General features: G+C 34.2%; 1 pseudogene; it reads right to left on the bottom strand.

Moving 5' to 3' along the window:
- Positions 1-5,282: 5,282 nt before the first annotated feature.
- LOC101591258 overlaps positions 5,283-25,199 on the bottom strand; it is a 57,796-nt pseudogene continuing 37,879 nt past the window's right edge.

Raw genomic sequence — 25,199 nt, 5'->3', positions numbered from 1 at the left:
AAATGTATATAACCTGAAAAATTATAATCTTTGTAATTTACGTTTTATAGTGTTTGCACTTGGTTGATGTCAGTTTTCTATTTTACATAAAATATAACAATAAATAAAAACAAAATTGGTTTGCACATAATTTAGATATTAAGTCAGTTAACCATATATATATACAATCAAAAGGTAGATAGGCCTTATAACAGGTCTAATAAAAATAAGTTTTATGAAACTTAGAACAGATTTAATGAAAACTTAAGAGATCAAGAGTAAATCTCCAACCAAAAGTCCAGTGTGCACCCCCAACACTGGAAAGGAATGTCAACACTTAGGTCTCAGTTTAGAAAGAACAACTCAACCTTACCCACTTTTTTAAAGAGAAAAATGCAATGCATATGCCTTATATTAGACACAGCTGGCTGAGCAGGGAGAAGAGGCAAGCCAATGTGAGAAGGCCTTTAAATGGCACAAAGAAGGATGAAATACAGTTGAGGTTAAGTAAATTCAAAACTAGCATTTGAAAGAAGAGAATTCTGATGTACATACATTTTATAAATTGACACTGATGGGGCAAAAGAGATTCCATTTTAAAGGAGGGTCACTTAAGTTCACTTCAACTACAGGTCAACTTGGGTCCTCATTGCCTCCTATGTAGGCAGCTATATACCAGGGCCATAAAACATGAATGAATAGAACATTTTGGGGAATAGGATAAACATAAAAACTAAAATGCCCTGGGACAGAGAGATGCTCAACAATGCCTGAGAAGTGTAAACTTTGTGGCAATTCTATGACATTCTTGTACAATTCTTGAAAATGAGATAATCTGGTCAATATGGAAACCTGAAAAGTATATAACCTGAAAGAAAAGTTCAGGCTAATACTGAAAACTTCAGTACTCTTGACCCAAAGTCAGGTCATCAGTTATTCCAATCTCACAATAAAACCTTCCTTGTTCCTACACATTTGGTGTTTTGGGGCCTGATCTTAGTTTGCTGCCATCTGCTGCTACAACATCAGTTATATCAAGGCTTATATTCAGTCACATTAGATAGAAACAAATTTTTAATGTTTTGAGAGTTCTTCTATCTTCTTACAGAGAAGACCCACAATAAATTTATTTCAAATATGTGGTTAAAAAATAATATCAAATGTTAGAAAATTGCATATTGTTGTATAATTAGCACTTGCAAAGTTTCTGCTGGTAACAAAATGCAGTTCAAATTAATTATCAAAATGAACAGAAAGAATATATGATAAGAAATTAAGTACATCAGAACAGCATAGGAAACAATCTTACATAGTAGTAGTCTTTTTTCAATGGCATAAGCAGAATGAGATAACAAAAAAAGGAACTAATGGATTTGCACAATATGACAATTTTATCTTACGTTATAAGACACATTATGCAGAGAGATTGACAGAGCAATGGTACATAAATACTTTGGAAATTGACATCCCAATATGGATGCTATTAAAGTAGTATATGTAAATTATTTTATTGTCTGAGAAAAGTGAGATCCCGTTTTGGTTATCTAAGTGGAAACAAATAAATAAATTTTAAAACTTAGACATATTTCTTTCTTTTTTTTTTTTTTTGCGGAACCGGGGATTGAACTCAGGCCCTTCATTTGCCATGCAAGCGCTTATTCTACTGAGCCATCTCCCCAGCCCCTTTAGACATATTTCTTTTTCTAAGACTTTCATTTAACCCATCAGATTCCCTTCTGCGCATCTCCCCGACTCCTTTTATTTCCAATTTAATTAAAGCAAAGTTAAAAGAGTATTAGAAAGAAATATGGAAATGGATATTTGCAAAGGAAAATATGTTCAAGGGAAGAAGGAGGAGGAGTTGAGTGGAGAGAATGGGGACTTAAAAAGATGGAAGATGTTTGAAGTCCTGGTACAAATTAGCCACAAAAAAGGTAAACAGGAAATGTGATAAATCTGACTAAAATAATAATAATAATAATAATAATAATAATAATAATAATAGAACATGAAAATAAGGGGAAGGGATTTGGAGAACTACGATATGTTAAATAAGTGCACTAAATCACAATGAGTATAAACTTCATGTACCACCAATATATAGTAAATAATAAAAATTAAAATAGAATAACATTGTTCTGTAGTATTTATTTTTTGATTTGGCAAGCAAGTAAAAATTAGCAGACTCCCAATCAAAGCAGAAATCATGCACAGGCTCCACTTCTAGACCCTCCCTTTGGAGGAAAGACATGGTGTGCAAGGAGGGCAGTGGGACTGTGGGAAGGTTTGTTTTGCCTCTCTCCAATGCATGCATCTTTTCTCAGAATGCAGGAATCTCAGTTCTCTCCCTGCTCTTACAAATGCTGTCCATGGCACAGAAGTTTACATCAGGGGAAGTGCCTGTGTTGAATTAGCATCGTGTTGAAAAATCATACCCTAAGAACGAGTAGAAGAACAAGCCTCATATGCATTTGCAGATTGAATTCAAGCTATGAAAGAAACTAGAGAAACTAGTACTTAATTTTGAAGACTTTCCATAAATAAAATTGCAAAGGAAAGGAATAACTTGTATTCACTATCAAGCAAGACTTCTTGTCTGAACATCAGCAAGTGCACGAGAAAAGAAACACAGATATATGACTAAAGAGAGTCCTATTGGGGCAGGGAGATGGCTTAGGAGAATAAGCGCTTCCCTGGCAAGCACAAGGTTCTGAGTTCAATCCCCAGTTCTGCAAAAAAATAAAAAATAAAAATAAATGAATGAATAAAAAGATAGTATTATCAATTGAAATGAAATATTGAACTCCTTTGCATAATTAGTTTAAAGATATGAAACCAAAACTAGAAAATGCTAACAAGAAAAAAGCAAAGAAAATAATAATGAAAATTTACTGATAGCCAAATAGGATTCTATAAATGAAACATTCAACAGGTAAATTTAAAAATCAATCGAGTAGGTTAAGCAGTGCCAGACAGTGTCTCAGAAAAAAATGTGAAGTTACTATTCATAATTTGATTTTTTTGAAAAAAAAATCATGGACTAGGAAATAGGATATGGTAAATGAATGACAAAGACATATTTGTTTCTGCATATGCATATTGGTTTTGCCTCTGCAGTCTACATTTTTCAGAGTTACAGACTGACCCATTTCATGAAATCATAACTAAGCTCAATGATTGTATTATTTTCACTCAAAATACCAATTATTTTTGTAAGTAAAGACACATATAAAATTCCAAATGATTTATATAGATGTTTACATGTGTATGTTTGCAAATGTGCAAAAATCTTATTCTTATGCCATCTCTGTTAGAGTCTACTCTCAGATACTACAAAAGCATAGACAAAAGTACAGATAGTATGACTTGTACTGTCAAGACAAGATTCCTCCAAGAAGACACTTTTGGTTACAAAGATGAAAATGAGAGAAAATTTGACAGTTTTAAATTTCTCTTTTATTATGTGGCCAGCATAAATGTCTCTAAGAGTAACCTATGGCTATATATTTCCTGAACTGTTGTCTATAGAAAGACAGAAATTCACAACTCTAGCGTTCTATTCAAAATGCATACCCTCCCTCTATTCATAACATAAAATGAGAAAGCAATTAAGTGATACTGTAAACAATACAACTTACCAGTGTGATATTGCAAACAATATAACTTACCAGTGCTCTTCATAAGTGAAACAGTGGGAGCTGTCACAAGTTGGAAGACAGAAAGAAGATGTGATAATAACAGCCACAGTGGAGAATGGACTATAACACATAGGGGAAAAAAGACTTAAGAACATGACTTTTAAAACATTTATGATTAATAGTGATAAAGTCCTATTTATGAAAATAAAATAAAATAAAATAAAAACCAAAAAAATAAAACATTTATGATATTTCCTACTTTCATAATTTTGTTGTAATTATATAAAACACTAAAATCACATAAGTCAATTTAAAAATTTTCATTGTTAGGGCTGGCCAGAGAGCTCAGCAAACTAAAGTGCCTCTTAGGTACAGTGCCTGGAGTTTGATCCCTGGTGTGCCATGCTGGTTCTTCTCCCAAAGTGCGCTGAGAGGGTGATTGAGACTGGGTGTGCTGGCATGCATCTGTAATCCCAGGCCTTGGGAGGCTGAAAACAGGAGAATCACTATGAGTCTGATCTACGTAGTAAGAACCTGTAGACCTTATAGACCCTGTACTAAATACACACACAAAAAATAAAATTTTCATTGTCGTATTTATATTTATTAATTAGAATTTAAATGTTGTTTAATTTAATATTTACTTTAGGGCTGGGGAGATATCTCAGTAGAACAAGCAGTTGTGAATTCAATCCCTGGTACCACACACACACACACACAAATACTTTACAGCATATAATCACATGATTTAATTATTTTTTAAAGGATGTTTATATATTTACAGGTTTTGCTGATTAAATATTCTGAGATGTTTAAAAAAAAATCTCACACTGTCACTGTTCATTAATCTTACTTTCTTCCACAGGGCCAGGAAGATGGCTCAGTGGAATAAATGCTTCCTTTGCAATTGCAAGGGCTGGAGTTCAATCCTCTGTTCTGCAAAATAAATAAATAAACAAATAAACAAGCATGCAAATGGAGAAGCCATGCTGTCAAATGTACTCTTACCCAACCCAAATATATCAAACCCACTCTTTGCTGACCTTCTATTCCCCATTTTTTAAAAATTCAATCATTTTTGGAAAAGAGAAATTAGACATGTACCTATTAGTAAATGATTATTGTCTATATTCACATAGAGAGACAATATAACCTCTTAGCCCAATGTACAGAGAGAGGAGGAAGAAAGTTTAAATTCTTTGCACTACTACATAGAGGCTGAGCACCCTCTAGCTTCCAGTAAAGAAAAGAGTGCAGAGAGTTGGGTTTGGTTTGGTTTAGTTTGGTTTGATTTGGTCTGGTTTGGCTTTGTTCTGTTTTGTTTTGTTTTGTTTTGTTTTGTTTTGTTTTGTTTTGTTTTGTTTTGTTTTGTTTTTTTCCCACAAAGCATGGTGGTTTTGACTCCAAAAAGTTTGTAGAGACAAGAGGGAATTGAAATAATTTGACAACAGATGGCTGTGAAGGTCCTTGTCCCACTGCATTCTGCAAGGTTTCTCCCCACAAAATAAATTGAGAAGCATGGTGCTTGAGAAGAGAGACATCAAGAATAGGGCAACTGAACACAAGAGCTGGGGGGGGAGATTGCAACTTGCTCCGAGGGACCAGAGAAAATTTTTAAAAATAAAATAAAGGAAGAAAAGAAGGTTGGAATCCATTAATATTCTGTTAGTCGTCTTTTCCTTCATGCTCCTCGCCCTCTGAGCCCTCCTCATCGTTCTCATCTTCTTCGCCCTCGTCCTCTTAGCTCTCCTTGTTGATGTCCTCTAGCCCCTCCACTTCCTCATTGTCTCGTCATCGTCCTCATCTCACTTGACATCCTTGTCATCCATGTAGGAAACCAGGTAGTACTGCAGCAGGTTGGGCCAGATGTCGTTCTTGATGACCTTTCCTAGCACATCTGCACCCTTGTCCGAGTGATCAGTGAACCAAGTAAAGAAGTTCTCGGGCTCTTGGTGATGCTTTGTTTTGCATATGATTTGAAAATTTCGTCAAATCCTTTCCAGATTGCAATTTGATTTCAGATTTCCGTTTGAAGATCTATCACCACTCTCATTCAGATGAAACTCTTTGGTAAGAACTTTATTTTCAGAATAAGGATTTTCATCAAAATAAAAATGTATTCTGTATCCTGATTTGGTTTCAAATTCTGTCACTTCATCTCTGATCAAATAATGCAAAACTTCCTCGTCTTCGTTTCCAAGCACTACATATACTTTTGGATGGTTAACAAATGCAATTACCCCAAAATTTGGGATTTTGGCAGTCAATTCTGACCTCTTCCGAAAAAAAAAATGGTTGGCGAAGTTTGTTTTCTCCTTTCAATATTTCCTCACTGGCTCGTTCATTAAGTCTGTCTATTTCATTTCGTACTTTATCGATGTGTTTTGTTGCTTCTTGTTGCTCCTTTTCTCCCCTGGTCAGGCCCAGCAAGACAGTCACTGCCTCAGGTTTGGGACCTGAGACAGTTGGGCCTTCGTGGTGAGAGGAATGAGGGAAGACTGGGGCTTGGGAGCCACAACACAGGGAAGGCCCAGCTCCAGGCTCCGGGTTGTCACCTCCTGTAGGAAGCTGCTAAGGAACCTTGCTGAAATTTTAGGTGCCAACTATCTTGTTTCACTGAAGGGAAATACAGGAGAGCTATCACCACTTCTAAATTTTGTGAGTACTTCTAGGTAATCATATTGTTTCCATGGAATTGTGGAAATTTTAGCGAGTTTTTATCATTGTAAATTTTTTGACCACAAAAATGTCCAAAACATAAAATGACATCTTGACAAAAAATTTGAAACAATAATGAAGACCCTAAATACTTGTTGCTTATGTTTCTGACTAGAAATGTATAGTATCATAAAATAAAACTATTCCCAATTTAAAGCTGTCAATGAAAAATCATCAATAGAAATAGTGCCCATACGGAATTCTATAGAAATTTAGGGATGTATTAAAAAATAATGAAGAAAGTGGCAATGACATTTTCCAAAAAAGTATGAGAATGCTCTCAAGTGAAACATATTTAATGATAAACTAGAAAAATTAGTTCAATAAGATTCTGAATTATAATTATTAAGCATTACAAATAAATATGATGTGATAATGAAAAAAAAAGAAATGGATTAGAGTACAAAACAATAAAAAATCTTATTTATATGGAATATTTTTCAAATTTCCAATAGAAAGAGATTATTAAACAGAATTCAAGTAAGTTTTAGTACATATAAAAATGCCCTATAGTGGATCCCTACTTCACAAAATCAACAGTAGAGCTGTTATGGACATAACTGTCAATAGCATTACCTTTCAAAGATACGCCTCATTTTAGAACTGAAAGAAACTTTTTAAAGATGAAAGGAATAAAATTATAAGTTTTGTTAAAGATAACCATCTAAACTTTTGTTTCAGTTCAATTATTAAAGTCTGATCAACACAGGATTTATATCAAAGAAATACGTGTACTACTATTCAGGGTGTAGGCATACCAACATAACTCAGTTAAAACACATAATCAGCATTGTTTTCTTAAAATTGCAGGTATGAATAATTTGACTATGGGAAGTAATATAAAAACTTATTCCTGTACTCTACCCAATATGTCACATGGAAATTAACAATTTACATGGAAATTAATTAATGCAAGACCTAGAAAGAATTCAGATTTTATGAAAATGTGAAGAAATAAATGAACTTTTTCACTGTTCACAATGTACATGATCTGACAGCAAAATTACATAACTATTATTACATGTATATAACAAGAATAAACTTTGTAATATCATAAATGAATCAGATAAAATAGCATTATATGAAAATATTGTAACATACCAAATGTAATATAAGGGTTACATGAAGATTAGCATAATAGAAAGAGTTTTATAAAAATAATAAATTATATAAAAATCTAACTTTATGTAGACAATAGCTGACCAGATAACAAAAGCTTCCCTTTATGTGTTACTCTTTGATAGTACTTTACTTTAGACTGCAGTCTACGTATGACCTAACTTTGCACAAGAGTCCATAAAGTTATTCAATAATTGTTTTCAAGGTATATAAGTGTTATTCAAGATCTGAACCTGACAATTACTTAAAATAATAATGAAGCTATTCTTTGAGATGAACTATAGATCTTTTAAACTTTACTGAATTCTATTATATATACACAATTATATAAACAAGTTAAATATATAAATATATGTTATATAAAATTTATGAGTTATAAATCTGCAAATATGCAAAGCTTTGAAATGAATATAGGGAACTCAGATTGGCAGCACAGACAAACGGAGCAGATCCCAGGTAAATAGCTTGGTCCAAAAGGCCCCAGACTCCTGATTTTCAGGCAGATGGAGGGAACTGAGGTGAACTGCTCTTCCCAGAGAACTTCAGATATATGATGGGGAGATGGCCAGGTGGAACTCAAAGGAACTAGTTTACATACAAATTCCAAATTTATCATTTTCATATATAATTATGCTGTTTGCTCCTATGGTCTAAATTACATAACTGTTAGTTTTGAAAGTTTATCAAATACTAAATTTCACTTGTCGCTATTATAATTACAAATTGTATGCCTGTAGTAAGGGTACAATATGTGTCTTAACCACATGTTCACTCTTTTGTAATCATATTGGGAAGTGCTGGGGTAATAACTTCACAAAATCCCTACACTGAAGAAGTGAGGATAATGCCAAACAGAAAACATTGTCTTTCTCAATCAATAGAGAAATAAAGATTTTGGGGCAGACACAAACCAAGAATCTCTGACACACATAAGGAATCCATGAAGAACAGATTCCTTATAAAGAGGTTCTGATTGTAATAATATAGCTACCTAATACCAAAATATCACAAAAATCAAAATAGAGAATTCTTTCTGAAAAATGAAAATGACAAGATAAAGAAGCAAAATGTGTTCTCAGGCCCCAGTCCACTAAGAACAAATCCAGCAGACATCAGTGAAGAAACTTAGAAGCAACACACCTGAAATCTCTGAAATAATTGCAGTTGGAGAAAAGAAATAACTCCAGAAGGGTACAAAGAAAATCAAATTGGAAATATTCTCTGAGGTAAAAAAAGTGATAAATATACAGAAAGAATTACTGAGGATCTCTTTTCAATTAATTTTATTGAGAAAGAAATAGCAATGAAACACTTTCAAAAGAGGTTAGTAGGATAGTTACCATAATTAATACTTTGCATACTTCATAGTACTTATTCATAGGAAAAGATGCAGACATGATATCTTGTTTAAATGCTATTAATATAAATCTTTATTCTCATTAAACCACGAGAAAGTACATGTATATCTAGCCTATTTTGTATATATATATATATATATATATATATATATATATATATATTTCCCTACAAAATGGTCCTTCATTTATACCCCACTTTTTTGTTTAATTTTTTCAGAGTTAGGTATTCCATTTCCACTCAAATATTGTAGGTAAAAGATTTTTACTAATAGTTTTTGGGCAGGATATCATGTCTGCATTTTGTACTATGAATAACTACTACAAAGACAACGATATGCAATGTATTGATTGTTGAAACTGCCCTACTAACCTGTTTTAAAACTGTCTCATGCTATTTGTTTCTCAATAAAATTAATAAAAAAGAAAAAAAGGCAAATATTGTAGGTACATTAATTCAGCAAAATAATTGAATGTAGTCCAGTACACCATAATATTAGTGACTTATCCATAGCACTGGCAATGTCAGAAGTTGTTGACTTGAGCCTTTCACAGCTCAGCATATTAATATGGCTTTACTTTTTATACTTCATTTTTATATTTTTCTGCTGGATTGTTAAGACCAAGATAAAGCAAGAGGTATATAACAAAACATGTAACTTTTGTATCTGATAAGAACGGTCAAATCTCCTCAATGTTTACACTAAAACCTTGTACAGCAGTTCGTAGCTCTATTGTCAGTGTCAACCATGTGGACGAGTCATGGCCATTCCTTGACTAATTTGCTCTCTGTGAAAGCCTGAGAGACTATTTTCTCTCTAAGTGACTCTCCTTAGGTACAGTCTACATCATCGACCACTTTCCTCTGTGACCCCATAATCTACATAAACACAAAATTTGGGACAACAATGAGTTATAGGACATTGCAGTACAGTTTCTCTTATGTCTGAGTCCTCACTGACCTTGAAGGGCTATGACCAAAATACTGACTATCCTTGATGCCCTTCTTTTTCTCTAATTTTTTGGTCTGCAAACTTAAGTAATTCACACCTCAGAAGAGAAGCTTAATGATATTATTTTCCTACAACATAGACAGTTGAGCATTACATCATTATCTGTCTGAACATCAAATGCCTTAGACATAACATGGTAAAGACATTTTCCAACAATCTTGATATGCTAAACTTTAAACCCCTATCATATGTGGAAAGAATAAAAAATAAATAAATAAATAAATAAATAAATAAATAAATAAATAAATAATTCCACATATTCACACAGACATTTAGAATTCTATCATACAAAACATTGTAGCAATACAGTCCTATGATGTTTTTCTTGTCTCTTGCTTTTTGTTACCTTTATTTTAAACAAACAGTTACTTCACAACGAGTATAGAAGTAACTGATTCAACATTATAAGCAGTATGCATGTAGAAGAACAGAATAACAGCCATTCCAAGCACGGCCCTACTATTACATGTTGCTTTCCTCAGTGCTGTTTCTTAGTTCACAGTTATCAGCACATATAGTTAGTCAGGGTGAGAATCCTACAAATTAACATCTATATTTAAAAGCCTGATGGAGATTCTCAGGAACATTGCCATATCCATCTTGTGTATATAAATGTATGGTTTTGCCCCTGCCATGTTTCCTAACTTTTCTCTTTGCCCTATCTTCATTTTTTAATCCTTAAGTACTCATTTTCCATTTAGTTGTGCTATACCTTTCAATTTTTATTTCTTCTTTTGAGTCCTTAAAATAGGGAGATTATAAAATATTTACACGTATGGGTCTGTTTTATTACACTTATGTGTATATCTTCCAGTTGCATCCACTTATATATGATGACTTCAAGTTTATCATTCTTTATATTTCAGTAATACTGCTTTGTATAAAAATACCACATCTTTTTCATCCATTCCTCAGGTGACAGGCATTTTGGTTGTTTCCAATTTTTGGCTATCACAAAGTGGGCTGATATAAACATAGTTGCACATATATCACTATGATATACTGTTTTAAGTTCTGGGAAAATTCCCAGTAGGGGCATAGCTAATTTGAATAGGATTTCCAGTCCTAGTTTTTTAAGGAGTCTTCACACTCATTTCCAGAATAGTTGCACCAGTCTATATTTCAGCATTGGGAATGTAGGCTTCCTTTTTCCACACAGGCTCTCCAACATTAGTTCTTGGTTAATTTATGATAGCCATTCTTTATGGGGTGAAGTAGTATCTCAGTGTTATTTTACTTTGCATTTCACAGATGGTTAGTGATGTGGAGCACTTTTTCATCTATTTATTTACTTGTTGTATTTCTTTCTCTGAAAAGTATGTATTCGTCTCAGGTGCCCATCTCTGTTTTCAGTCTTTAATTTTTTGGGCCCTAATGTTTCTTTTTTCTATATAAATTCTAGAGAGAAGGCTTTGGTCTGAGTGCTTATTAGTAAAGATTTTTTTCCAAATTTGTGGCTTGTCTTTTCACTTTGATAGTAATTTCTTCTGAAGTGCAAAAACTTCTCAAGTGAGGAAGTCACAGTTGTTAATTCTTTCAAGTATTGCCTATGTAGTTTGATTTTTGTTCATGAACTGCCTATGCCCATATCTTGAAGAGGTCCTCTCACATTCTCTTCCAGGACATCTAGTGTTTCTGTATTAATGTTTAGATCTTTAATCCATTTTGACTTTAGTTTAGTGCATAGTGATATACCTGGGTTGAATTTTAGTTTTCAGTATGTAGAAAGCCAGTTTTTTCAGAACATTTTGTCAAAGAGACTATCGTTCTTCCAGTAAGCATATTTGGCTCCTCTGTCGAAGATAAGATGGCTGAGTGTGTTTGTAGTTTCTTCTGTATTTTCTCATCTGTTCCATTGATCTTCAGGTGTATTTTTTTGGCTAATACCATGCTGATTTTTTCACAGCAGTTTCTTAGTATCATTTCAACTCAGGAATTGTAATGCCTCCTGCCTTGTCTTTGTTGTCCAGGATTGCCTTTGCTAGTTCAATTGTTTTTTGGTTTCAAATAAATTTTAGGAATGATTTCTCTAGGTCTTTGAGGTATGTTTGTGGTATTTTGATAGGGATTGCACTAAACATGGACAACTTTGGGAGTATGGCCATTTTCACAATATTGGTTCTTCCTATCTAGGAGCAGGGAATATCTTTCTATTTTTTGAGATCTTCTATAATCCCTTTTTTACACAGCACTCTAACTTTCATTAAATAGTTCTCTTACTTCTTTAGTTAGATTAACAAAGTATTTCATTTTCAGTGGTCTATTGCAAAGATAGTGTTTCTCTACTTTCCCTCTCAATTTGTTTTTTATCTGTAAAGAGGAATGCTATACACTTTTGTATATTGACTTTGTATCTTGATATACTATTAAATTTGTGTATTAATTCTAGTATATTTTGTTGGAGTTCTTTGAGTCTTCCAGACAGAGTATCATGCCATCTGCAAATAATGATATTTTAACTTCTTCTTTACCTATTCTTATTCCTTTTACTTCTATCACTTGTCTAGTGGCTCTAGCTAACGATTCTAGAACTATATTGAATAGGCGTGGTGATAAAGGGCATCCTTATCTTGTACCTCATCTGAGAGTAAAAGATTTTAGTTTTCCCCCATTTAGAATTATATTAGCTGTTTTGTTGTAATAGATACCTTTTATCAGATTAAGGTAGAGGCCTTGTATTCCAATATTTTGTAGGATTTTGAATACGAATGAGTGTTGCGCATTGTTGCAAATCTCTTCTCTATCAATTGAGATGATCATTTGTTTTTTGGATTTGACTCTATTGATATAATGTATTACATTTATAGATATGCATAGATTGAAACATCCTTTTATCCCTGGGTTGAATCCTTCCTGTTCATGTGGTATATTGTTCTCAATGATTTGCTGTATTTTATTTCCTAGGATTTTATTGAGGATTTTTCCATCTATGGTCATGAGGCAGACTGGTCTACAGTTCTATTTTTCAGTTGCGTCTTTCCCTGGTTTTGATATCAGTACAATACTTTCCTCCAAGAATGATTTTTTTGAGGATTGTTTCATTTTCAATTTCACTGAAGAATTTGAGGATAATTAGGATTATATCTTCTGTTAATTTCTTGTAGAATTCATCTGTGAATGCATCAGGATCTGGACTTTTCTTTGTAGTTTTTTTTTTTTTTTTTGTATGTGTGTGTGTTAGTCACAAGACAAATGAGCAATATTTACTTTATTTCTGAAGTTATATAAAAACAGCTCATCAGAATATGCTTGATTTAACTTTTGGCTGAAGCCTTATTGCTTCACATTGACTAATTTAGATGCTAACCATGGCACCTGTCAACATCTTTCTGGAGCCCAGTGAACGACACCACAATCTGCTTTTGGGTGAGCCACATACTCTGCATTCAGCCTGCCTTCAGGGATACTACTACTCTTTCAGAAAAAAAGGAACAAGAACACTGGTTCTATCTAAATAAAACAATTGCCCAATTCAATAGTTGCCAAATGATAGCCCAGTTTCATAATGCTTTATCTATATTTTTCTATGATCAACCAACAATGGAGTCCATAATATAGTTCAAGTATATATCATATCAGTTTTGACTTACTTGCAAGTGGGACAACCTGATTCACTTAAGTATTTATTTAATGATTCTCCTTTTTCTCTCTCCTATCTTTGCAGAAAGTTTTGTCTACCTTTTGGTAAAGAGTGACAAAAAGGGTGGGGGAGAGGAAGGCACGGAAGGAGAGATATTCTTTTTCATGGAGTGTTGAGACCCTTCTTATCCATCTCCAGTCTCTGTGAGCCTGATCCCCTAATGAGCCAGTCCCCTCATTCTTCATTAGAAGTGGGAAGCATAGAAAGGGAGAAAACCTATGGGCAAGATTAAGTTAGGCCAGTAAAAGACTGGTTGCTATGATTTTGGATGAATTGGGTAGTTTCTGCTATTTTTTAAATCCCTCGATTCATTCTCAAAACAGAGTTTTGGGCTTCATAGAGAATGCTATAATGGCAGTAATAGATGTTGCGATTTATAGGAATACTAGTATGATATAGCAACCATCACTATAGTATTTTTGCAATATGGAAAAAAAATTAAATAGAACTCATTATGTTGAATTAATTTTTAGTGTTTTTTTTGTAGTTTGATGCTTCTTTAATAATTTCATTGAGAAACAAATAACAATGAGACAGTTTCAAAATCAATTACTAGCACAATTTCAATAATTAATACATTGCATATTGTTCTCTTAGTGGTTATTCATAGTACAGGATGCAGACATGATATTCTGTCCAAAACCACTACTAGTACAAATCACTCTAATTCATTGAATTAAGAGATTGCAGTTGTACATCAATCCTAACTATTTTGAATATACAGATATAAGATGGGCATTTGTATCCCCCTTCTTTGTTTAGTTTTGTTAGAGCAGGGTATTCCATTGTCATTTAAATATTGTAGGTACATGCATTCAGCAAACATTGCAATATAGGCCAGTAGTTTATAACAGTAGTGGGTTTTTTGAAAGACTGTCAATGTCAGAATTTGTTGACTTGAGCCTTTTACAGCTCAGCATATTAATATGGATTTACTTTTTATTCTTCACTTATATTCTCTTCTGCTGGATCGTTTCGACCAAGATAAAGCAAGAGGTATATAATAAAACATGTAACTTGTATCTGATAAGGTCAGTCAAATCCCATCAGGATTTATCCTGAAACCCTGCAGCCCAGTTTTTAGATCATTTGTTAGTGTCAACCATGTGGATGAATCACGGCCAATACTTGACCAATTTGTTCTCTGTGAAAGCCTGAGAGAATGTTTTCTCTCCATGTGACTCTCCTTAGGCACACGCTCCACACTCTACAACATTGATCACTTTCCTCTGTGGCTCCATAATCTCCTTGAACAGAAAATTTGTGACACAACTGAGTTACATGGTGTTACAGTATAGAATTACCTATGTCCTCAGTCTTCAATGAACTTGAAAGGCTAGGGCCAAAATATGGGCTGCCCTTGCAGCCCTTCTTTTTCTCCAATTTTTAACTTGCAAACTTAGGTTGCTAACCCTCCAGAAGAGAAGCTTATTATTACCATACAACCTAGGCAGTTGAGTTTACCTCACCATTTGTCTGAACATCAAACATCTTAGGCATAACATGGAACAGGTATTTTCCATCAAATATTGACATGTTAAGCTTCAAGTCTCTCCAGAAAATGAACAAAATAATTAAAGAATAGGATGAAATGGTTACATATTTTTACACCAAAATTTAAAAATCTAATCATATACACCCTTGTAGCAGGACAGTCCTGTGACATTTTTTTTCTTGTCACTTGATTTCATTTATAACACTGTTTTTTAAAAGAAAACATTTACTTGAGAGACAGAATGCCATTAATTGGTATGTCATGAAAAGCAGTACATATTTAGAAGACCAAAATGACATGCATTCCAAGCATGACCCTGCCATTACACTTTGCTATCTTCAATGCAGTTGCTTTGTTCACAGGTATCAGCATGTATAGTCAGGGTGAGAATCTTACCAATTAACTGCTCATTTCAAAAACATGCTGAAGATTTTCAGGATCATTGCCTTAACCATCTTGTACATATAAATGTATGGATTTGCCCTTGTCATGTTTCCTAACTTTTCTCCTTGCCCTCTCTTTGTTGTCCAACCCTCAAGTTCTCACTTCAATTTTAAATGTGTTATACCTTTCTATTTTTATTTCTTCTTTGAGTTCTTATTCTAGGGAGTCTATATGATATTTATATATGTGTGTTTGATTTATTTCACTTATTGTTATATCTTCAAGTGGTATCCTCTTAAATATAAAGACTTCTTGGTAATCATTCTTTATAGCTGAGTAATACAGCATTGTATAAAAATACCACAACTTTTTCATCCATTCCTCAGGTGATGGGCATCTTGGTTGTTTCCAAGATTTGGCTATCACAAATTTTGCTATTTTAAACATAAGTACATATATATCACTAAAGATATGAAGTTTTTAGTTCTTCTGGGTAAATTCCCAGGAGAAGGATAGCTGGCTTGAATGGGACTTCCAGTCCTAGATTTAAGGAGACTCCATACTGATTTCCATAATGGTGGCACCAGTCTACATTCCCACCAGCAGTTGAGAAGGGCTGCCTTTTCCTCACAGCCTCTCCAACATTTGTTGTTGGTTGATTTCTTTATAACAGCCAATCTTTCTGAGGTGAGACGGTATCTCAGTGTTGTTTTAATTTGTATTTCATGGATGGCTAGTGATGTGACACGGTTTTTCGTATATTTATTTCCTTCTGTAATTTCATCCTCTGAGAAATGTGCATTCATCTTGGATGCCCATTTCTGGATTTGGTCTTAAAATTTTGGGGCCTTAATGCTTTGTATTTCTTCATTAATTCTAGAGAGCAGACCTTTGTCTGAGTGGTTCTTACTCAAGTATTTTTTTTCCAGATTTGTGGGTTTTCTTTTCACTTTGTTGATAATTTCTTTTGACCTGTAAAAATTTCTCAATAAGAGGAGATCCCAGTTGTGAATTCTTTCAAGCATTACCTGTGTGATTTGATTTTTTTATGAACTCTGCCTATGCCTATGTCTTCAAGAGTTCCTCCTACTTTCTCTACAAGGAGATTTAGTGTTTCTATGTTGTTTAGATCTTTAATCCATTTTGACTTTGGGTTAATGAATGGTGACAAATCTGGTTCTAGTTTTGATTTTCAGCGTGTAGAGAGCCAGTTTTGCCAGCACCATTTTTTGCAGAGGCCATCTTTCTTCCAGTAAGCATATTTGACCCCTTTGTCCAAGGTCAGGTGGCTGAGTGTGTTTGTAGTGGCTTCTGCATCTTCTAATCTAGCCCTTTGATCCTCAGGTCTATTTTGTGGCCAGTACCATTCTGATATTATTACAATAGCTTTGTAGTATAATTTCAGTTTTGCAATTGTTATGCCTCCTTCCTTGTCCTTGTTGCCCAAGATTGCCTTTGCTATTATAGGTCTTTTTTGGTTGCAAATAAATTTTAAGAATGATTTCTCTTGGTCTGTAAGGAATGTTGTTGGTAGTTTGATAGTGATTGCATTAAAGCTATACAGAAATTTTAGGAATATGGCCATCTTCACAATGTTGGTTCTTCCTGTCCAGGAGCAGGGAGTATCTTTACATTTTCTGACATCTTCTATGATCTCTTTTTTTTTTAGAGTAGTGTAATTTTCCTTGAAAAGATCTTTGACTTCTTTCATTAGATGAATTCCAACATATTTCATTTTTTGTGGTGCTATTGTAAAATTATTATTTCTCTAATTCCCCACTCAGTGTGTTTGTTATCTGTGTAGAGAAATACTTTCAACTTTTGGGTATTGATTTTGTATCCTACTATGCTACTAAACTTATATATCACTTCTAGTTACTTCTTGGTGGAGTTTTTGGGTCTTTCCAAGTATCATGTCATGTGCAACTAGTGATAATTTAACTTGTTCTTTACCTGTTCTTATTCCTTTTATTAATCTCTCTTTTCTAATGACTCAAACTCATGATTCCAGAACTATATTGAATAGGAGTGGTGATAGAGGGCATCTTTGTCTTGTACCAGTTATGAGAGTAAAAGATATCAGTTTTCCCCATTTAGAATTATGTTAGCCATTTTGTTCTCATAAATGGCTTTTATCAGATTGAAGTACAGGCCTTCTATTCCAATATTCTGAAGAACTTTGATCATGAATGAGTGTTTGACTTTGTCAAAAGCCTTTTCTACATCTATTGAGATCATTCATTTTTAGATTTTGCTCTGTTGATATAATATATTAAATTTATAGATTTGTGTATATTGAACCATACTTGTATCCCTAGGATAAATCCTACCTGGTCATGGTGTATAATCTCCTTGATGATTTGCTGTTTTCTATCTGCTAGGATTTTATTGATTATTTTTACCTCTATGTTTATGACAGAGATTGCCCTGTAGTTCTCTTTTTTAGCTGTGTCTTTCTCTGTTTGGGATATCAGTATAATACTTGCCTTCAGGAATGATTTTTGGGAGGTTTGCTTCCTTTTCAATTTCTTTGATGAGTTTCGAAGTATAGGTATTATATCTTCTGTAAATTTCTTGTGAAATTCAGCTTTGAATCCCTCAGGTCCTGCACCCTCTTTGTGGTATGTTTTTTTATTACATCTTATATTTCATTGAATTCAATTGGGTTATTAAGATTTGATATATCTTCTTGATTCAGTTTGGGTAATTTTTACCTGTCTAAAATTCTGTCCATTTCTTCTATGACTTCTATTCTTTGAGAGTAAACATTCTCAAATTAGGTATTGAAGATCTTCTAAAGTAACACTAGGTCTGTGGTAATTTCTCCCTTTTCTTTCCTTATTGCTTATATTTGAGTTTTTTCTATCCCCTTCCTGATGAAGTTAGCTAGGGGTTTATCAATTTAATTGAATCTTTCGAAGAACCAGCTTTTTGATTTAGCTTTGTGCTGTTTTTTTTTTTTTTTTGGTCTGGAGTGAATTAATTTTTGCTCTAATCTGTATAATTTCCTCCCATCTTTGGGTTTTGGATTTCATTTGCTCTTTCTTTTCCAGGCATTTGAAGTGCAGAGTTAGAGTATGAATTTATTTTCCCCTTCTGTTTTGCTAATGTGTGAAATCACAGTTATAAATTTCACGCTAGGAAATGCTTTTGCTGCATCCCCAAAATTCCGATAAGTTCTCCTTGAGTTTTCATTGAAATGTATGTACTGTTTAAACTTTTTTTAGCTTCATCTGTGACTGAATGATTGCTCAGTAGGGTGTTGTTTAATTTCCATGTATTTGTCGAGATTTCTGTTTTCTTTCTTTCTTTTTTTTTTTTTTTTTTTTTGGCTATCTCAGAAAGCCTTCAGGGCATATTTGCCTGGCTGCAGTTGTGGGGATCGAACCGCAGCAACCTGAGGCTGACAGCTTTGTTGAAGCAGCCACTTAAACAACTGAGCTAAGGGGCAGGCCCCAAGATATTTCTGGTTTCTTTTGTCATTTATTTTCAGTTTCATTGCACTATGGCCAGATAATATGCATGGGATAATTTCTGTTTTCTTGCATATACTTAAGTATGCCCTATGGACTAGTATGTGGTCTATTTTAGAAAATGACCTATGTGTAGCTGAAAAAAAATGTGTATTCAACTGGGGCTGATTGGAACATTCTGTATATGTCCACTAAGTCTCTTTGTTCTAAGTTGTGGTTGAGTTCTGTGACTCCATTGCTAATTTTTTGTCTTCTTTATCTATCTTTTTGGGAAAAAGTAGTCTGAAGAACTCCTGTTAAGAGTGTGGTATTGCATATTAGATTTTTCATGTTGATTAAGATTTGTCTCATATAGTTTGGTGCTCCTGTGTTTCATGCATATATATTATGAATGTTACCTCTTCTTTTTTAATTTGTCCCCTATTCAATATGTGGTGGCCTTGTTATTTTATTTGGTGATTCTTGGTTTGATGTTGAGACTGTCTGAAAACAGAATTGCTACCTTTGCTTTTTTTCTGAGGTGCTGGGACATGTAGTATTGTTTTCCATCTTTTGAGTTTCAGCCTATGAATTTCTTTATGAGTTAAGTGTGTTTTTGTATACACATACATTTGGATTTTGTTTCCTATTCCACTGTCCCAGTCTATTTCTTTAATTGGTGAATTGAATCCATTTACATTGATGGTTATAACTGAGATGTATTCACTCATTATTTACATGTTATTTACCTTCTGCTGTTTCCCCCTTTTTCTCCTATGTTTAATTGATTGCCCTATATTATGGGTTCTTTCTATTCTCATTCATGGAGTTGTACTCATTTTGATCCCTTTCTAGAATTTTGTTTAGTAGTCTGTGTAGGGTTGGTTTTTGTCATCATGAAATTCTTTAGTTGTTCTTTCCCATGGAATTTAAATATTTTACTTTTCCATTATACTTGAAAGAGAGGGGCTGGAGAGATGGCTCAGTGGTCTAAAGCACCTACTTGAAACAAGCTTGGCAAAGCACAGGGACGGCGGTTCGATCCCCAGCACCACATGCCATCCAGACCCGCCCCCTGGTGGGCTGAGCTGGCCACACACACACACAATAAATAAATGTAATAAATAAAAATAAATAAATATTTAAAAAAAAAAAGAAAGAGAGTTTTCTAGGGCATAGTAGTCTGGGTTGGAATTTGTTTTCACAGAGTACTTGAGGTACTCTTCTCCATGCTTTTCTTAACTTCATGATTTGTAAAGAGAATTCTGATGATATTATGATGGGTTTTCCTGTGAATGTGATCCGTTTATTTTCTCTAGCAGCTTTTAGTAATTGTTCTTCAGCTGGATTTCTTGACTATTGTAAATCTTTGTGTGTTCTTAGTTGGGTTGATGTTATTTGGAATTCTTTATGTTTTGGTTTCTGTATGCCAGATTGTTTCCCCATATTTGGGAAGATTTCTGTTATTACTACTGCCCATATTCTTTTTATATCTTTTGTATTGACTCCTTATTTCTCATTCATGCCTATGCTCATGTTGTTCATCTTTTCATCATCTTGCAGATGTTGAAAAAATTTTTCTTGCATCCTAGTTGTTTTTCAGACATTTTCTTATCTTTTAGTAGCTGTGATGCTGTCTTCAAGATCTGAAACTCTATCTTCACTTTCATTCAAACCAGTTTTTCAGCTTGTGATAGAGATTTTAAGTTCCTCTATGTCTTTTTGACTGTGCTTCATGTAATGTATGTTTCATATGTTGCTCATTGAAAGGTTCCATCATTCTTCTATTCTCCTATATTTTTAGTAATGTCTTCTTTAGAAGCAGTTATTAATTATTTCACTATAGTTAGCTTTTCTAACTTCAGAGAATATTTCTGATCTGACTTCTATTCCTTTCTGCAGTTCTTTCTTTACTTCACATGTTATTAATTCTACAGATTTCAGCTGTGTGATTTCCAGTTTCTTCTATGCTACTGTCTCATGCTTTTGTTCAGTGTGGGCTTGGGGTCTGAGATTGCCTTTTCCTCCTTCTCTTTTTCATTTTTTAAAGCACTGTCCTCTGACCTCTGGTGTAGAACTTTGATGCAGGTATAATCTCAGCACCCACTGAAGTTCTTAATCAAAAGAGATTATATGGTTAAGACAGTAATAACTTTTTATTCACAGAACTACAATTAGGAACACTACAGGTAGTGATATTTATCAGGTGAAAAACTTTTGTAACTAATGTGTTCATACTTTAGACAGTACAAACAAGCATATGTCTGCATAGTTATGCATATATTATATTGGGAATTTGTATTTAAGTTAGCTCCCATAAGTTCTGTCTGATCACTTCAACTTAATGTCTCTGGTGTCTTCTATGCAGACTAGCTTACCCTGTTTAACTTTTGCACCCTGTCTCAGTCAAGAGAGACAGAGAGAGAATGCTCTCATAGATCTGGGCCTAGCAAAGTGTCTCACCTGGCTGGGTCTGGATCTATGAAATTTGAACTCATCCTGATGTGCCTGGCTTGGGTCTGGATTCTGTGCTCAGCTTCTTCCAGATGAAGCCTGTGGAAGTGAACTTGCTGTGCTACTCTGGCAAGATGTTCTGCTGCTGGATTAGCTGTGTGGTTCTGGACCCTGGATTCTCTGCAGGGACTTCAACTGGAGAGTTTCACACTGGGCCTGTATGCCAGGTCTGGGTTGGGTCTGCAGGGGTCCCGAGAGCATGGTGGAATGTCTCAGTCACAAGCTGGCCCTGGGATGGTTTTGGAGGTGTTCAGAAGGTACAGTGAACTTGAAGTTCCTTTACTCACATGCTGGGCCTGGGCTGTTTCTGGGGTTTCCTGAGAGCCCAGCAGCAGGTCTCACTCACATACCAGCCTTGGGCTGGCTCTGGAGGTGTCCAGAGGGGTCTCAAGAGCAGGGTGGAATGATGTACTCACACACCAGACCTGGGTTAATTCTGGAGGTGTCTGGCAGGCACAGTGGATCTGAAGTTCTCTCACACACATGCCAGGCCTGGGCTGGGTCCTAAGGGTGCAAAGGAGCAGGAGGTCTCCCTTACACACATGCTAGGCCTTGGCTGGTTCTGGAGAGGTCCCAAGAGCATGACGAAAGGTCTTACTCACACACCGGGACTGGGCTGGTTCCAGAGGGGTCTGGCAGATGCAACGGAGCCATCACACTTCATGTGTCTTTAGTACTCTTTAATTTAAGATGGCAAGATGCTAAGTTTGTATTTTAACATTGGAGTGAATTTGTTAGTGTTTAGTAGTGATTTTCCCTTTGGGTAACTGTGTCAATGCTTCCATATAAGTTTATTTAATAATCATTTGCTAATACTGATTGTTTCTGGTCTGAATATAAACTGCTAAATTAGTATGGCCCTGATTCATTATGCCTAAATCCCAAAATAACAGCTTATCTTCCTGATATCCACTTCCTCCTTCTTCCCCCTGAGCATATCTAAAGAAGAAATTGATATTAAAAATAGAAGAGCATAGAAAAATGATGGAAACCTTTATTGTCAAATATAGGAAAGAATTAAAATGCATGAAACAGATAACGGTGCAATTAATAATTCCATTGAAAGCTAGCAAAACCATTTGAGTGAAGATGAAGATAGTCTTTCAGAACTTGAAGGCATTGTTACAGTCATTAACCAGGAAAAGAAAGATCTCTTTAAAGCCAAAGAATCCACTAAATAATAATTCAAAAACTACAAGACAATGCTAACCTGAACATCATAAGATTAATAGGTGTCCAAAGAAAAAAGAAAAAAGAAAGAGGAGTGAATGCAAATAACTTGAAAAGAATTTATTTTTTTTAAACCGAGGATTGAACTCAGGCCCTTGTGCTTGCCAGCGAAGTGCTTATTCCACTGAGCCATCTCACTAGCCCTGAAAATAATATTTGCAGAAGTAATAGGAGAAAAATTCCCAAGCTTAGGGAAAGAATATGACATACTGTTAGGTGAGGCATATGGAAATGCAAAAAAGCATCAACCAAAATAAATCTACACCCAAACAGATATTAATCAAGATCCCAGAGTTTCAGCATAAGAATAACATACTAAAATCTGTTGGAGAAAATAAAGAAAACACATTTACAAAACAGCCCATCCATAGTACAGTAGAGTTCTCAACCCAAATCTTCAAGTTAAGAAGCACATGGAGTGTAGTATTTCAAGTCCTAAAACAAACAACTCCTTACTTGTATTGATATACCTACAAAACCCTCTTTCAAATTTGATGGAAAAATAAAATACATCTCTGACAAGGAACAAGTAAAGAAATTTTTAAAAAATGAAAAGAACACTACAAACAGCATTAAACAGATCAAAATATCCATAACTCCATGAATAACAACAGAAAGAAATTACCAAGCAAGGCAAGCAATTAAACACAGGAAAAGTAGGAAACCAACATCAGAATAATAAAGTAATAAAGATAAGCCAACATAACCAATATATATCATTGAACCACCAGTGTAAATTGCCTCAACTCACCAATTAAAAAAAATAGACTGACAGAGTGGATCAAGAAACAAAATCAAACAATATAATGTGTACTATAAAAACATTTAACTCAAAAGAAAATGTATAGGTGGAAAGGCAAAGGAAAAAAATAATACTACATGTGCCAGGAGCTCAGAAAAAAGTAAGGGTAGCTATTATTTTTTGCAGACAATCAGAACTTCAAACCAAGAATGTTGAACCAAGATGCACAAGGCTATTACATAGGGGAGAAATTTTAAAAAAAGAGAGAAATAGCCATCATAAATATGTATGCACCAAATAAGGGAGCACCCAACTATATAAGACAAATTTTAAAAGATATGAAAAATCAAATAATCAATAACATAACCTTAGTGGGAGACATTATTGCCCCATTATCTCAAAGAGAAAAGTCAACTAGACAATAAATTAGCAAAGAGGTAGCAGAAATGAACCAAATCTCTGAAAGAATGGACTTAGTAGACATATACAGAATATTCTACCCAACAATACTTGAATACACATTCTTTTTAGCTGTACATTCTCTGAAACAGACCACATACTAGTTCATAGATCATGATTAAATAAATGCAAGAAACCAGAAATTACCCCATGCATCTTATCTGACCTGAGTGCAATGAAACTGAAAATTAATGACAAAAAACCTGCAAAACCCGACAAACACATGAAAATTAAATAAGAAAATTAAACAATATCTACAATCCAACAAAAATTCAAATAAAATTTACTGGAATTTGTTGGATGCAGTGAAAACAGTACTCAAAGGAAATTTTATAGTGGTGAACTCACACATAAAGAAAACAGCCAGAGAACAACTAAATACCCTATGGTGCAACTCAAGCTATTTTAAAAATACAAGCAAAGCAAGCTAAAAACTCAAAAAATGGGAGGAAATTATAAAGATTAGAGTAGAAATTATGAAATTCAGACAAAGTAAATAATATAAATAATTAGTGAGTCAAAAGCTGATTCTTTGAAAGACTAAATAAAACTGAAAAACCCTTATTCAACTTCAACAAAAAAAAGAAAGAGTTCAGATCCATGTAGTAATATTAAAAAGTGTTAAATCACTATAGACACAAAAATCTACTGAAAATTTTCAATCACTACTTTAAAACAATCTTTACCCTCATAGGATAGAAAATACAGAAGAAATGGACAGATTACTAAATAGGTACAAAATATCAAAACTGAATCAAGAAGATATAAAAACAGAATAAGCTAATATGAGCCGATGAAATTGACAATGTAATAATTTACCAACAGAGACATACCTTTAGTCTGGGCATAGTGGTATACATATGCAATCCCAGTGCTAAGGAAGCTGAAAACAGGAGGATCATTATGAGTCTAAGTTGAGTCATGAGGCCTATAACAACCAAATACATTAAAGAAAAGATGTACCTCCCAGGCCATGATAGATTCACTGCTGAATTCTACAAGGAATTTAGAGAGGACATAATGCCAGCTCTGCTCAAACTCTTCAGTGAAATAGAAAAGGAAGGAATACACCCTGATTCATTTCTGGAGGCAACAATTGCACAGATACCAAAAATGGAGAAAGACCCAAAAAGAGAATCATAGGAAAATCTCCCTTATGGACATAGATGCAAACACCGTCTATGCAAATATATTCAATTCAGCCAATAGAATGCAGCAAATCATCAGCAGGATTGTACATCATGCCAGGTGAGATTCATCCCAGGGATGTAAAGATAGTCATCATACAAAAGTCTATAAATATAATATATCATATCAACAGAGTCAAAAACAAAAACCACATGATCATCTCAATAGATGCAGAAAAAGCTTTTGACAAATTCCAACACTCATTCATGATAAAAACCCAACAGAAAATTGGAATGGGTGGCCTATACCTCAATCTGATAAAAGAAATCCGTA

The sequence above is a fragment of the Octodon degus genome, unplaced genomic scaffold (genome assembly GCF_000260255.1).
Source record: "Octodon degus isolate 3935 unplaced genomic scaffold, OctDeg1.0 scaffold00365, whole genome shotgun sequence".
Taxonomy (NCBI): domain Eukaryota; kingdom Metazoa; phylum Chordata; class Mammalia; order Rodentia; family Octodontidae; genus Octodon; species Octodon degus.
This window is presented reverse-complemented; position numbering and strand designations above follow the sequence as displayed.